This window comes from Aythya marila (genome assembly GCF_965140915.1).
Source record: "Aythya marila genome assembly, chromosome: 1".
Taxonomy (NCBI): domain Eukaryota; kingdom Metazoa; phylum Chordata; class Aves; order Anseriformes; family Anatidae; genus Aythya; species Aythya marila.
The window spans coordinates 17987941-18004884 of NC_139042.1; positions in this window are offsets into that span (position 1 = coordinate 17987941).

The window sequence follows — 16944 nt, forward strand, 5'->3', positions numbered from 1 at the left end:
AATCCCTCCACAAACTTCTCGTGGAAGAACGAGGAAATTCTCCCAGTAGATCCTCCCAGTCCTGAGGGACGAAGCTGAGGCGGTCCCAGCCCCCCCCCCCCCCCCTCCACACCCCCCACACACCATGGACTTGCATTTTATTTTATTTTATTTGCAAGTGACTAGAGGTGCGCCCTGAGCTCTGGCAATGCAGCCAGGGAGGCCAAACAGCAAAGGGATCCACTTGAGCTCCCAGCCCTGAGTCATGCAGCTGCTATTAATACACCTCGCCCTCTGGCTGCCTGATAAAGAAGGCAAGGTTGGGGGAAGAACTGGGAGGAATTGCCAATTAATGTCCCTTCAGAAAGAATAATTAGTTTTAGGATGAATTGGAGGTGGAGAGCTAGGGAAGAAGAGGAGAGAGGCTCGGCAAGCCACAAGGAGTAATATCCCCGTGAATGTGTGGGAGCTGCACTGACTAACTCTTTTTGCATTTGTTTGGACAAAATCTAAAGAACATTCCCATAAACTAGATGACTACATAGTGCAATCTGTGATGAAATTAAATTTATATAAGACTGAGTATAATTGCTTCTTCTAGAAGCATTTAATGAATTTAATCTGTGATGATTTTATGGATTTTATTGTATATGTCAAATAGGCATTTATTTCTCTCGCAGTCATCACCACAGAACCCAAACATCTCGGTCTATTAAAGATAGATTCAATTTCTTCCCATGGGCTAAAATTTCAATTCCAGCTTTGTTTTTGCTTTTCTGTTCCAATGAAAAAGTGACCGTGGCTAGTTCCACCTGCTCTCCATTGTTGTTGCTTGTCCTCAAGAACATCCTGGTTTGAAAGAGAAAGTTTTGGAGCACATTAAACTTCTTAAGTGTTTCGCAGCCTCTGCAGATGCATGGTTGGTTCCACTGGTCATCGTCAGTATGCAACAAACTCTTCCCCATTCAGGTGGCCTTTTTCTGCATGTCAGAGCAAGATCCAAAGGCAATCAATAAAAGCTCTTCCAGGGAAAACAAGACCTTAATATCCATTCAATGACCTAAGGGTAGGAACTTTGATTCAGACCAGAAATCGTCTATGAATCAGTGCAGTAACAGATAAAAACATCTTCACTTTAGTTCACTGAATTAGAGGCTGGCTCTTCCTCTGACAGAGTCCATCGTGGACTGGCTCAGGTGTAGGAATATTGCACTAGGACATGGTTCTGTGCTGATAGCAGGTGTAAAGAAAGTGCCTTTCAATGTGCACATTATCGTCTTAAGATATGCTTTATCTCTTATAACGGTGCACGAAGAATATTATTCCTCAAAAAAGTCAAGCTAAATAACATTCTTATCTACCTTGTCAACAGTATAATGTGGTTTTATTCTTGCCTTGCTTCCTTAACAAGGTATAAACTCGCAGTGTGGCTGATAAAGCAGGACAGCAAAAAGAAAAGTGTAGTTAGAGATCGTACCCATTTTAGCCATGACACTGAAACTACAGAAAGAATTACAGCCAATAAAGAGAGCTTTCAGATATCCATATCAGCTTAAATTGCACAGTTATTGAAGAGGTAGGTTATAAAGATAAAGTTAATGATAAGAATACTGTAACTGTTATAAAGATAAAGTTAACGATAAGAATACTGTAACTGCATGATGTAAAAGTTTGTCTTCCAGCAGTAATGCCAACATGCAGCTCTTCATTAAAAAACAGATTTTAAACTTCCACTGCCCTATCTGAGGAATTAATCCTAGAATCGATTGTGACAGTAAAGGTTTCTGAGCCGTGACGGAGAGCATTAGTCAGTGTATTAGAAGTTTCTTCTATTGAAGCTAATCGTGCAATCTGAGGGACATTTACTGGACAAGGCGGTTTGGAAAGGAGAACTAAAAAAAAAAAAAAAATCACTGAGAAATTTCCAAATTGTCTTGGCATGTCAAACATTATGCAATACACCTTTATTTTATCCTGTAATCCAATCAAGAGTTATGCTGTCAGCTCGGATAGAAGCGTAGTTCTGCCCATACCATGCCACTGACATGAGAAGTTATACGTGGACGCAGCCTGCAAGTCTGCAACCCAGCTGCTCTTTCTGGGCATATTTATGCATGTGACTCAATACACACATATTCGTCTATTAATATGTTTACAGAGGCAGACCTTACAGCGCCAAGAATTATTGCAGGGTAGTTTAACTGTTACTAATTGTGCGGTCTAAAACAGAATTGTTTATTCTTTTGTTAATACTTGAATAAATATAATAGGATATGCTGCCTTAATGGACATTAATCACGTTTCTTTTTTCCATCAAGTGTTGCCTTTTAAAGTCTCTACTAGAAAAAAAAATGGAATTGAAAGAATTTTGCAGTAATTAGATGAATCCAGTTCACAGATATTTTAAATATTTGGTGAATTTGCAGTAAATGTCTGAAGTAATAGGTTTTGTGTCTGTTGTTAAATTTGTCATCTAAAATTAAATTTATCTAATTCCAAAAGTGTGTTGTTAAAATATGAAGTTTCAATAAAAATATGAAGATTCCAGTAACAACGCTGAACAATCCAAGTTGCCTTTACTTGAGTGTATTTCTATGGCCTGAGCTTTGATCAAGTTCAAAAGGCACGATGTGGTATGTTTCTGGGAAGGATTGGTCCTTTTCCTTTCTGAAATATTGTAGCTGTGTGGAGCACACTTAGGTGTCCTTCAACACCTCGATTCTCTGATTTGCAGCAGCTCTGCAAACATTTATTGCTGATGGCCTCAGCTCCAGGAAGATGTCGAGGAGTCCAGTTCTGGAGATTCCCCTGTACACGTGTTGTGACGAGGGAGGACAGCCTCTGTGTGCTACAAGCAAGAGGGATTCTCTCTCCTCATCAGGGACACACAGAAAACAGAAAGGATAAACCAGGACCCCAAAGCCTGATCAAAGCATCTGGGAAACAAAATTCAGGATTATCTGCTACTGAACTGCTGTGCTGGCAGCTGGTTTGGTGTCAAACAGTTCTGCCTTTTGTTTTAACAACCTTGCTGAAAAGGCTTTAACCTTTAACATTCACACTGAAACCTGGCTTAACCTTTACCACTGAAAATCTGCAAGGTTGATTGCAAATGGTTTGTCTTGCAGCCCAGTGAGTGCCTCCCAGTGAGACTTCAGGAAAACAGTGCTTCTCTCGAAGACTGCTCCCACCACAAGCAAACACATGATTAGGGCTATGGGTCTCCCACTGCTGTGTCTGAGTAGCCCAAAAGCTTTGCTACCAAACATCTCTCACATATGATGACCTTCTCCACATTTTTCTCTTAGGTATTTAGCCTCTGATGCTGCAGCAAAGAGCAGCACTCTTGCAGTGTCAGCCCATCTCAGGGCCAAACTGTAATACCTATTCTGCTCAAGACTGAAAATAGTGAAATCACTTTTGAGGTCTGTTTAACAGTCTCAAATACAGATCTGAATTCATTTCAAGTGAATCACTACTTGCATCTCTGTGATAACAATTTGCAAATAATCTAATTTTTTCACACAAAATACAGATTACCCAGTCGTTATTTTTCATCTATTACCTCAGCCACCATTTTTATTTTATGATTTTTTTTTTTAATAATAGTTGGTAACTGCCCAAAGGGAAATTAACAAAGTAAACTGCTTTGCAGCTAAGGCTGGGGCAAGCTGTCTGATTTCTTGTATTCCAGCTGGGACAAATCTGTGCGTGTCACTGCTCCTGTGTCACGTCACCCAGACGTGCCTTCGCTGATACATGAGGTTGTCATCTAGCAGCTGACACTTAGCTGCAGTTCTGCTTCTGGCCACTTAATGTTTTTATCTCATTCATAGTTGTAATTATTATGACAAGTACAAGTTGTTCCGCAGTGACAGCGTTGTTTTTTTAGTGACAGTGTTTATTTTAGCTATCATATGGCTGTGGCTAGGTCTTAGCAGTGGAAATGAAAGCCATTGATAATCCTGGAGATATTAATTTCAGCAAAATAATGTTGAGTATTTATTGTGAAATAAAAGAAGAGGTAAGGCAATAGGCAGAGTTAAAGGCACCAGTCCCAACAACAACTTTTTTTTCTTGGATCTAGTTCTGTGGATGAAAAAGGGAACATGATTACCAAGGAATTGGATGCAAGCATTTGAAAGCTTAAAAAAAATATACAACTGTTAAAGTAAAAGCAAATGGTTTTGATTTCCACCACCCACCGAGGCGCATGTAAGCTGTTCGGAGATACAGCCGTACAACTCAGTGAATAAACAAAATCATATTAAAATATAGAGGTTTTTACTAGGAATCAGTCACTGAAGTATTTTTAGGTCCTCCACCCTCCTGATTTTACTGCATTCACTTGCTGCCTTATTAAGAAGCAAAAATAATCAAGGCTGTGAGAGTTACGAGTTTTCAGCCAAAATACAGTCTCGAGACTGTGTCATCTCCTTGCCCTGCCAAACTGGACACGTCAAAACCTCAGAAGGGAAGTCCACCTTTCCCCTCAGCCCTGTCCAAATAGAGTGACTAGGACTCCTTTTCTAAAAGGGGAGTTTCCAGGAATGCTTACATATATTTAGGAAAGAAAAGCGAAAGCTGTTCCATTTTGTGTTTTCTACATATGGGATATTATGTCAGTAGCATCACAAAAGGTGGAAAAAATGCCTGCAGAACCAAAGGAGGCACCCCATCACCTCTTCAAGGGGATATTCCACAAAAGTCTCCCCAGCCCACTCTTACTAAGAAAACGTTCCAGTTAGAAGAAAACAGATGGCAATTTTTGCTGACGTCATTTTCATCTAAATTATATGTAGCCCTTAATCATGAACTTCCGCTGGGAAAAAAAAAAAAAAAAAAAGCAATTGCAAAAAAAAAAAAAAATCCACACCATGAATTTGATGTAAAGTAGCCAGCAAATACAATTCCTTCTTTATTTTACCACTCTGCTTCCCTTGAAATCAGTGGCTTATTTCAGAGTTAATCTGCTTGTACAGAGTAGCAAGCCAGCAGACTTCTGGGCTTCTGAAGGAATTTAAGAACAAAAAGGCTGAGCTAATACTAACAAAAGCATGAGTCATTAAAGCCAGCTACCACTCTATTGCTGAAGTGCGTGTCCCTGCAGATTACTCCTTTTTTCACCTCCCTAGCACAGCAAGTGAGGCATGTATCAAGGTTCTTCGTTTGCAGAAGCCAAATTAGTCTCAAGGCTCTCTCGTTAGCACACCTACAAAGATGCAATTTGGAGTCTGTAAGGTGATTCGGCCTTAAGAGGGCATGTGCTCTTGCAGCAGGTATCATGTTCCAATTTAATGTTATCAGAAGAAATCACCCTCAACTAAAGTTCAGCAAAGAGAACCATAAGGAAGGAAAGAGAAAGCTTCTCATACCTTTAAAAGCTGTTTCATTTTGCCATGTGTGAAGAAGGGCTGGAAAACTTAGCCGTATTTACTTGCTTTTAGGAGAAATACTGGAAGATACAGGCTATGGTTATCCTTAAGGAATGTTGGTGGTTGAAGAGCCAGGTGAGTTAGGATGTTACAAGGGTACCAAAGCAATGAACTAGGATAAAATTGAAATGAGAAATGCATTTTAGACTCCTTTAATGTCTTCCTATTATAGGTCATTCATGAAGTTTAGAGGTGAAGAGAGGGTGAAAGGGTGGAACATAAGGACAGATTTGGGACTTCAGATGCTGCTGAAATTAAAATTATAAAAACAGGTAAGTTGCTCCATGATTTTCCTAAACAAAGCACACTCCTGCTTGCTCCCACTTAAACACCCAAGAGGAGGGTTACGCTGGGTGCCCTGCTGATGGCTCATCATCGGAATTTCTTCTACGTGGAGCCAGTCAAAAAAAAAAAGTCAAAAAAGTTGCATGAAGGTGGAGGTTTGCTAAATTGAAGGTCTGCCCCTTCTTGCTTCTTTACATCATTTCCTATCACATAAGTAAAGCTGAGCATTTTTTTCCTCATTGCTGCAGCTGGGCCCTGCAAACCTTGTTTCTGTGGTCAGTCTATGACAGTTGGGAGGGAGTCCATCTATGCTGAGGTACAGGGAGCACAATGGCAAATGAAGTTTACACAAGGTAGAGACGGTAAAAATGACTTAATCTTGCACATTATGTGGTAACAATTTTGTTTCCAGAAATATGGCTCTAGGTCATCCTGCTTGAGTAGGGCACAGTAGATGACCACCAGAGATCCCTTCCAACCTCAATCATTCTGTGATTCTGCAAAAAAAAACCCACAGCTATCAATTTAAGCAGTACAATATGTTCCTATAAACAGCAAAATGTTCAACTGATAGATGTACGAATATCCAACCTGAGCTGAAATATTGCATGCAGATCTGATCATTGGTGGTGGCTTAACCTAGGTGAGCTGCCAGGTGCCTATCAAGCTGCTCCCACTCCTCCTCCTTGACAAAACAGGAGCCTAAAAGACTACAGAACTAAGTAGACATTTGGAAACGGTGAAAGGTCATGGAAAAAAAAAAAAAAAAAAAAAAAAAGCAAAAAGGCAAAAAGACATCTGATTGAATTAGAACTTTTTGCCTAAGAAATGTAATTAATGAGATTCAAACACGTAAGCCTGAGGCTTAGGAGGGGAAAAAACAAACAAACAAACAGACAACAACAACAAAAAAAAAACAGCAGTGTATAGTAATGGAAAGCCAAGAGGGGTTGAGTGCTCTGCTGTCATCTTTTGCATAGAAAAGGAGCTGAACAGCAATGGGCAGGCTTGAAACCTTCTATTCGTACTTTGTGCTTTGTTCTATTCCTGTCAAGAAGTCAGCCACCAAGAAAAAAATGTTATAAAGTTGAAAAAGTGATGTAATTGCAGTAACATGTGAAAAGCCTGGGCAAACTAATTAGGCATAAATGTGCTTGGGGTTAGCAGTCACTCTGTTCTAAAACCACACTTTCAGCCTGTGGATGCAGAAACTCCTCAAAAAGGAACAGAAAGCTCTGAAAAAAAATCTTCATTGGGCAACAAAGATTGTTTGTCTTCATACGTGATCTCCTGTGGAAAAGCACACGATCACTGATGAGTGACTAACAAAAAGGAATAGCTGGTAGGATGAAAGGGCAGCAGGTGACGGGGAGCAACTAACTGAAATGGCACGGTGACATTTCGACGTACAGCAGCCTAAGCTGAGGTAGGTGGTAAATCCACAGGACTTGACACAAAGTACCAGTAAATAATGTATTACCTAAGGGGGTAAATAGCTGCCACCTGCCCTAAGAAACCAGAGCACATCCCTAAATTACTACTGTGCTTTAGAAAAGAGTAGTTGCTGTCCCATTTCTCTTCCTTTACTTCCCTAGTTTCAAAGCTCTGTCATATTAAGCCATTGGATTTGCTGATATAAATGGGCTGTATGGTATTGCTGTGGTCCCTTTTTAGTAAATAATCCCTAGAAATTCTGGATCAAGATCTAGTGAAATGCTGGCAAACATAAAAATAGAATAGAGAACATGTTCATGAGCTTTCATATCCTTTGTCTTGTAATACAAGAGGAGGCAGATCATGAAGTTGAAAAGTAGTGTATTTGAAACCAAGTGTTATCTCTTCATCAGAGAACAAAATGGACTGAAAATCACTGCTACAGGATGTTGCTGAAGTGAAAACACACAGCAAGCATCTAAGAGGGAGTGCAATATTTTCTTGTCCTGAATTATTGTATTTCTGGATATTTTTGTTATTTATATGCGGTATTGAAAGAGAAAGCCAGCTTGAAACACAAGTTAGTAATTAAGTTGAATTCTCCAGCACCACACTTCTGCTGACAATATTTTTTTTTTTTTTTTTATTTTTGTATCTTCTCAGCAGCACTGGGAAACAACGGTTAGATGTACACAATCGGGCTAAATTAACATAATGCAGTATGGCACGTTATATGCTCCAATGAGCTCAACATTGTCTGAGAAATAAAACTAGGTTTAGCCCACAGAGAGAGCATGTCAGTGATCAAACTCTACATGCCTTGAGGAAAAACGGGGAAGAATCTCTAAGGTTTAATTCTATAAAGCAAGGTTGCAAAGCAACTGCTGAAGTGCACATAATTGCTCCAAACTCTCTCTTTCTGAAAGGTCAGTTCTTAGTTCCCTTTAGGAGAACATAAGAAATACAAGTTACACGACTGTTCAGAAAATCCTTGATTTGGGTAGAAAGTCAGTTCTTCTACACAATTCGGGCTTTGGGAAAATTCATTTAGGCAGAAACTCATTTCAGGTGTTACTGTACAACAGTTAGGGCTCAGAAAACCTTGTTCCCAAATGCAACAGACCATGAAAATGTTGAGTTAGATTCCTATTTGCAGCTCTGCTTACCAATTAAAATTTATATGTTAAAATGCAATCGCCAACTGTTAAGATCCTCGAAAGTGCTACCATTCCTCACGGAAGGCTCTGTCACAGTACCATCCAAGATTATTAAAACTTCTCTGTATTTACAAAGACTGTTTTTAATATTCATTCTCTCACGTACACCAAATTATGATGGCAGTAAGTTCCACTATACAGCTCTCTGTGGAAGAACAGAATCCAGCTTTTAAGGTAACTTGCTCATTTTTCAATAGTAGCCTAGTCACGCTCCTCCTGCTAATGGTAGCAGAGCAGAACATAACATTTCTACTTAAGTGTCTTTTTCATTAGTAATTTTATGGTCACGCTGAAACACCACATCCTGCAAGACATAGTACTCACACTGTAAAACTCAGCAACAGAGGCTGTTAAGGTGATTTTACAAGGAAAATGAAGATATGCCCAAAGCCTGCACAGAGACTTTTAATCCAGACATTGCAAGTAAAGCCAGCAGTCATACTGTCACTGAGATGGAGGTGAGTTCTGTGTTCAATTTTCACCATGCCACATGGGCATAACCTAATTCTTCTCGCCTTTTCCATTCAGAGTGGGTTTGAAATGGTAGAACAGCTCTGCTGTTGTCTCTGCTTGAGCTTGTGCCACTGCTGCTAGTGCAGTTGCATAGCTGAGAACTGCTCCTGGAATTTTTCATCAAGACACGACCCTTCAGAATAATTCTACATAAAGGGTTCGGACCTTCTTCTAGGTGTTAGTATAACCAGATATCATTTGCTTCTCACAACATTTTCACCCCCCCAGAAGGGACTTTTAATTGCCAACAGTTTTCCTTATCAGTTGAAGGTATCCAAACTGCTAAATTGTACATAAATATAATCAGCAATCGGTCTCATAAATATTTGTGTAGTACCTGAAGTAATCCCTTACTCAAAGGTTCACTACTTTCTACTGCAGTAAGTTAAAATGACAGCAAAGCTAGTCTCACAAGAGCTCTGAGTTCATACGCATTTTGGTTTGCAGAAAAACCCACCTAGATTGTTCCATATTTGGTGAAATCTAAACCACCAGACTCATATTCTTGCCGTACAGTGGGCAAAGCCACTGACAGATGTGTAGGACAAGAAAGATAAATAAATCATCAAATTAAGCAAGATAGATTACAACATATCATTTGCCCTAAACTAAGCTGGTACTATTACGCTTCTTTATACAAGACAGAAGAGCTGTAGCAAAAAGTGCAGAACACAGGATTTCTTCCAGAATATTTTCTTGCAAAGCAGAAGATGCACCGGAGGCACAGATGAGGATGTGGGGAGTTGTGGGTTCGTGTGGGCTGAGTGAGCGTACCTCAGCTGCTTCCTGGCGGCTGCTCGGCACGCTTCCTCTGGAACAGATTCACTCTGTCAGGCGTAAACCCGGTGGAGCACGGGGATCCGAGAGGAAGCAAACACACCCCCGGGGTTAGCTCACAGCAGGCACGGCTCAGTCATGGGTACCAGGCTGCATCGGCGTGGGACAGGCTGCTGTGGGCTGCCTGCGAGCCTTTCTGCAGCTGGCACACGAGAGATGGGCCACAGGTCGAGCCCCGGTGTATAGGGTGTGCTCTCCTACCTGCTGACTTCTCTGTACTTACACTAAAATATAAAACACCCAAATAAAAACATGGAATTCTGCATCATTGTCTTTGAACCTGAGTATTTTTCCATCAGTAAAATTTGCGTGTTTTGCAATAACACATGTAAAACTGCATTTTTGCTTCAGCTTTCTGAGGACATTGTGGTTTTCTATGCAGTAGGATTAATCTTTCAAACAAAACTCTTGATATGTTTGCAGTGCTGGAGATTTCAGCCTTTCATACACACCCTTTAACCCATTAACCCAGCATCGATAGATATAAAAGGGAACAAATTCAGCCTAGTTAGTTGGCTGTCCCAGCTAACAAATGGCAGGTTCTATGGGCAGGCTGGCCTGCGATGACTGCAACAGTGCTGACTCAGGAAATATCTCCCCTCTGCTACACAGCTAGCAATTGCTAGAAAAGCATTTGCTTCTCCATTATAGAGCTGAACAGTTCAAGCTTCTTCCATCTCAGGAAGCCACCAGCCCACACATAAAAGCTATCGGGTGCAGCAAACACCTGGCTGAAATCTCAACTGCTGGCCAGTCGGTGAGAGCAGGATAGTATGGCACAATTTTAAAAGACATTTGATTTTTAAGGGATTACTAAAAGCATCATGTTTAATCACATAGGGTATAAACCCTGGTGCTAGATGATCCTTTACTCATCTTTGCACAGGGCTTCTGCATTGTGGTGGTTAGCCAGGCGTTGCGTGGTGTACTGCAGCAAGGACTCCACCAGCTCCGCAGCTGTGCCCGTTTAAAACAAAGAATTTGGCCTATTTAAAAACCCATTTGCTGCCCAATTCCATTACCCGTGCTCGTATACAGAAAACAGAAGTGTGTTAAAAAGTAATAGGGCAGAGCGCTACCTCAGCAGTTGGGTACTGCCACGGGTTACTAACTCCAACGCTGTGCCAGCACTTTGGCCGAGGGCCCTAAAAGCAGCGCAGGAGAAACCTCCTATGCAATATATATGCCCCAGCCTTGAAATGAGAGCCGCCTGGCAGAGGCAGTGCAGTACATTGGAAGCATTGTTTTATTGCTGCCTCACTGCTGGGATCGCTGAGCGCTCCCAAAAACCGCCTGGCGCTGCTGCTGCTCTGCTCCAGCGGGACGCGAGCTGCTGCGGGGGGCGGCCGCACGCTGCCTCTGCTCGCTGCAGAGCAGCAGCTCGAGCAAATGCTAAAGGACTGGAAATAGCAGTTAATAAAGGAATGGAAATATCAGATGAGTTCCCTCAAAGCAACCGAGTCCGCAGCGGTCGGGTTGCTGCCAGCTAAGCTAGCTCAATTTAATGTAAAGCCGAATTTCTGCACCGGTGAGCATGTCGGATGCACCAAACCCACGCAGGAGCAGCCCCCCGCAGCCCCAGCTGGGCTTTGGGGCGCTTTGTTCATTTCCTGTGCTGAAGGGTTCTTGATTGCACACAGCAATCTTGGATTACAAAGGAGCACAGGCTCCATCTCGACTTGTTTTAAGTGCTGCCAAGAAAAAAAGGGGACTTGGGTAAAGCCCAAGCTAGCCAAGCGCAGAATTGCCAAACCGAGGCTTTCAATAAATCAGCTCTCAGAAAGTCATGAGACTGGCATTAAAAAAAAAAAAAAAAAAAAAAACACTCATGAGCCTTTAATAATAGTTTGGGGCTCTCTTTATTTCTTTTCTGTGTTCTTATATTCAGATTTCTGTTCCAACCTAGGAAAAGATTAGATTTTAGATTTTACATTCTCAGCTGCTGATCACCTGATTTTGAAATGATGAAAAGGCTTTGGTTAAAATATTACAAAAAAAAATATAAAATTTAGCAGCTTTAAAAATACTTCTGTTCACATTCTGAATATGATAAATATGCTCCTAGGGTGCCAGAGAGGGTCATTTTTTTCAGTCACACTGGTGGAGGCAAAACATAACTGCTGAGCTTATTACAAACTAAAAGCTGTGTCATGCCAGATGTGTGAGTACCCATTGGTAAGTCTGTCACTGTTTTTTAAATATATTTTTAATATATAACAGGTATGATCGTTCACATGCATAAATGTTTGCAGCATCTTTTCCATGTGTACGTAACCGTATCTATATGGAAAGGTCTCTTACACAACTGCTTATGTATATGTTAAGAGGCAGAGCCCCTGTATTGCTTTATACACTGATTCACATTTTTATTTTCAGACGCTAATTATGTCTTCCAATGAAAGTGAACAGCAGCAACAAGATTTATTTGAATTTCTAGCTTTGGATCAGAGAACGTTTTTGACACCTGCACATTTTATTACTTCATTTTCTTGCCAGCTCTACACATTCCCAGTTTTGCTCATTAGAAATCTCTCCATTTCCTACTCTGGATGCAAAGTCATACGAAAACTTTCTCCTCCCTTCACTACTGCTGTGTGCAGTGGTGTGAGCACGGTGGAGCCCTAGCTTGCTGTGCCTCCTGGTGGCCACACAAACCTCCTGCCTTAATGCACTGCCCTCGTACACTAAAACTTTCTGCAAGAATATTACACTAAACTCTTTCTCTTGCATAATTGAGCTGCTTCTCTTTACGAACTGATAGTCTCCCGTTAAATATGAACTCATTCCTTCCTAGCAGGCTACCCGAGGATGCATTTTTCAAAGGTAGTAACGAGGAGGACCTCATACTTTTCTCACTTCACTTGCAAGTGGCAGTACAGCAGGGTTTGCAGAATCTACAGCAATCAACATCTTTGCTTAATGGAGAGATTTTGCTTCCCCTTTGTTGCATGTGTTTTTGAGAAACATCTGTAAGGACTGGGAAGAGAGTAAAAATATATTACTGATAATTCATGTCAGCATTATCCAGAGAAGAGAATTGGGCACCAATAGGCAACAGGGGTATCTGTCTATATAATTCATTGTCAACATGAATCTCGTGCAGTCAGAAAATGTCTTTCTTGTTTAACTGGAGCCTCTAATTACAGTCTAACTACTATCAGGAGTTGGGACATGGGTAGCAATGAAAACATTGCCCAAATTCCTTAGGGAAGGTGTGGTGGATTTTGTTCCTCAGCTCCTGTCCTCCAGTGAGAAATCTGCAGCCACAGCTTCAGGGCATTATATGCCAGAAAATTAGGAAGGAGTCAGACCAAAGAAATGTCCAAAGGTGCCTCAAGCCCAGTATTTTGCCTCCAGCAACTGAGAAAGTCGATACCTGGGAATGAATGTGAGAATGAAGCAAGCACAGATTTTCCCTCAGCGTTTCCCCAGCTTCCACCAATGTGCACATCAAGGATTGCAGACGTGTTAGACACTGTGCTCTTATATTTATCAGCCTGCAGTGGATTTCACTTTCATGAACTTGTACAGTTGTATTTTGAGCACACCTTAAGATACCATATTGAAGGAGACAAACCTTCACATCGGTAAAAGTTATCGCCCTGCTGGCTATGACTATGATGGCAAATTCTGCTTTGTTTTGAAAATTTCATGTTAAACTGTCCACCACTTTCTCAACTTATCATAGGGAAGAGCTATTGCTATGAAATGTTAGGGATAACATGAAGTAGAAGAATTTCAGAAAATCAGAAGAGTAAGAAAAGCTTTCCTGTGAAAAACTCACATATTTTCCTATTGAACAGGATCAAGAGTTCCAGAAAACTAACTTTAAAGTCCCCTGGGCAGAGATGGAAATTGTCACGGGTTTTGCAGTCTCGTGTGTACGACAGATCCGTGGCTTTGGAACAACCAATTATTACCAGTTCAGCTGAATTCCAGGGCGGTAATTCACCCCCTTGTCACAGGACAGACCCACCTCCTCAGCTGTCCTCTCTGAGTGGATTCCCAGAGCTCCACCTCTCGGGATGACAAACTCCAAACATTTTTATCTCTTTCCCACTGTTTCAGGTACTGTACTGAAATCATTGAAGACAAAGCAATTGGAAGCAAAACACTCTCCTGCCCTGCTGTGCTGCAGTTATCGGATCCTCACCAACAGTGCCAAAATTCTCACATCCAAACCACCTTTTCACTGCAGAATTGCTTGGCAACTACACACAGAATGTGATGCTGCTCTGATTATCCGCCTTTCACAGAAAAGCTTAAAAACCACTTTCATTCCCCAAATAAAAACAACCACCTCATGTACATTTTACCTCTCTGTTTATCCCTCCTCCACTGATGAGAACTCCTGCACATTCCTGCCTTCCTCAAGTTAGATCAAGGTCTCTAGTGCTAAAGTGCCAGGGGCAGGTGGAGAGAAAGACCTTGATCATTTGTATGGTCTTAGAACTAGAAAAATCAAGTTGAATAAATGTCATAGTTGAGAAAAAAAAAAAAAAAATTAGAAAATGATAGTGTGTCAGCAGCTCACAGGACTACTCCCGCCCCCAATCACATGCAAGTGGCCAAGATGAAATGATATGGCCTTATCCTCCTGTTTTTTTTTTTTGTTTGTTTTGTTTTTTGTTTTGTTTTGTTTTGTTTTGTTTGTTTGTTTTTGTTTTTGTTTTTGTTTTTGTTTTTGCTTGTTTGTTTGTGAGGGCTTAGTTATACTGAATAAACCTCTTGTGATCAAGGAGCATCCATAGCCAGAGGACTGACCTGGAAGAGTGATGCCAGAAACCAGAGCAGGGAGTCCCAGGGTGTCACTAAGGACACTGCCCCAGATCAGAGTTTGTGGATGAGATGGTTCTGCCCCCGTGACAGTTAACAGGAGGCAATCACTAAAAGAAAGCTCCATATGGATCCTCTCCTTTCCTTGGGTCTCCTCAAGTGATTCAACTGAAAGGGATAATTTGACTCCAATAACATTTTCCTTCCAATTAAATCCAGGTTAAAACACGTTCACACAGAACTTCAATAATGACCAGAAAAGATAATCAGACAGCAAAGTCACATTACTTGGTAGATTTATTTTTATTTGTTTTAAAAATCTTCTCAAAACAGCTGGACCTACGTTCTGGAGATACACCTTTGTGCCATGTCTCTTGTAGATAGAAAACCAGGAGTCACAGAGGTCATCCTTAGTAACTTATAGAGAATATATGCTGAGCATCTGTGTACATACATACCTGAACCTTGGGATTTTATGCCAGATAGAAGAATATGTGATACCATTCACCGGCAGCATAGAGCTGTAACTGCAGCTCTCAGAATAAACCTTGTTTTGCACAAGAGGGCTGTAAGCTGATTGATGGAACTGAAATGGTTGGAAACAGCTTACTTTTTTTTTTTTTTCCTATGTTGTTTTAAGCATAGATCACTTCTACGAACCCACTCCACACCTGTCTGAGTGGACACTAAACAGCAAAATGGAGGGCGAGGCAGGGAGGAGCAGGACTATAGCATATAGCACTAAGGTGCTCAATGCCTTCTTTGCCTCAGTCTTTAGCGGCAATACCGGATGTTCTCTGGATACTCAGTACCCTGAGCTGGTGGAAGGGGATGGGGAGCGGGATGTGGCCCTCATTATCCATGAAGAACTGGTTGGTGACCTGCTACGGCACTTAGATGTGCACAAGTCGATGGGGCCGGATGGGATCCACCCAAGGGTACTGAGGGAACTGGCAGAGGAGCTGGCCAAGCCACTGTCCATCATTTATCAACAGTCCTGGCTATCGGGGGAGGTCCCAATCGACTGGCGGCTAGCAAACGTGACGCCCATCTACAAGAAGGGCCGGAGGGCAGACCCGGGAAACTACAGGCCTGTCAGTTTGACCTCAGTGCCAGGAAAGCTCATGGAGCAGATCCTCCTGAGAGTCATCATGCAGCACTTGCAGGGGAAGCAGGCGATCAGGCCCAGTCAGCATGGCTTTATGAAAGGCAGGTCATGCCTGACGAACCTGATCTCCTTCTATGACAGAGTGATGCGCTGGGTGGATGAGGGAAAGGCTGTGGATGTGGTCTACCTTGACTTCAGCAAGGCTTTTGACACCGTCTCCCACAGCATTCTCCTCAAGAAACTGGCTGCTCTTGGCTTGGACTGGCGCACGCTTCGTTGGGTTAGAAACTGGCTGGATAGCCGGGCCCAAAGAGTCGTGGTGAATGGAGCCAAGTCCAGTTGGAGGCCAGTCACTAGTGGCGTCCCCCAGGGCTCGGTGCTGGGGCCGGTCCTCTTTAATATCTTCATCGATGATCTGGACGAGGGCATTGAGTGCACCCTCAGTAAGTTCGCAGATGACACCAAGTTAGGTGCGTGTGTCGATCTGCTTGAGGGTAGGAAAGCTCTGCAGGAGGATCTGGATAGGCTGCACCGATGGGCTGAGGTCAACTGCATGAAGTTTAACAAGGCCAAGTGCCGGGTCCTGCACCTGGGGCGCAATAACCCCAAGCAGAGCTACAGGCTGGGAGAGGAATGGTTGGAGAGCTGCCAGGCAGAGAAGGACCTGGGATTGATGGTGGATAGTCGGCTGAATATGAGCCAGCAGTGTGCTCAGGTGGCCAAGAAGGCCAACGGCATCCTGGCTTGTATCAGGAACAGCGTGACCAGCAGGGCTAGGGAGGTGATCGTCCCCCTGTACTCAGCTCTGGTGAGGCCGCACCTCGAGTACTGTGTTCAGTTTTGGGCCCCTCGCTACAAGAAGGACATCGAGGTGCTTGAGCGGGTGCAGAAAAGGGCGACGAAGCTGGTGAGGGGCCTGGAGAACAAGTCCTACGAGGAGCGGCTGAGGGAGCTGGGCTTGTTCAGCCTGGAGAAGAGGAGGCTCAGGGGTGACCTTATCGCTCTTTTTAGGTACCTCAAGGGAGGCTGTAGCGAGGTGGGGGTTGGCCTGTTCTCCCACGTGCCTGGTGACAGGACGAGGGGGAATGGGTTTAAGTTGAGCCAGGGGAGTTTTAGGTTAGATGTTAGGAAGAACTTCTTCACTGAAAGGGTTGTGAGGCACTGGAACAGGCTGCCCAGGGAAGTGGTGGAGTCACCATCCCTGGAAGTCTTCAAAAGACGCTTAGATGTAAAGCTTAGGGATATGGTTTAGTGGAGGGCTGTTAGCGTTAGGTTGGAGGTTGGACTCGATGACCTTGAGGTCTCTTCCAACCTAGAAAATTCTGTGACTCTGTGATCTTCACCTCAAATTCCTATGAAC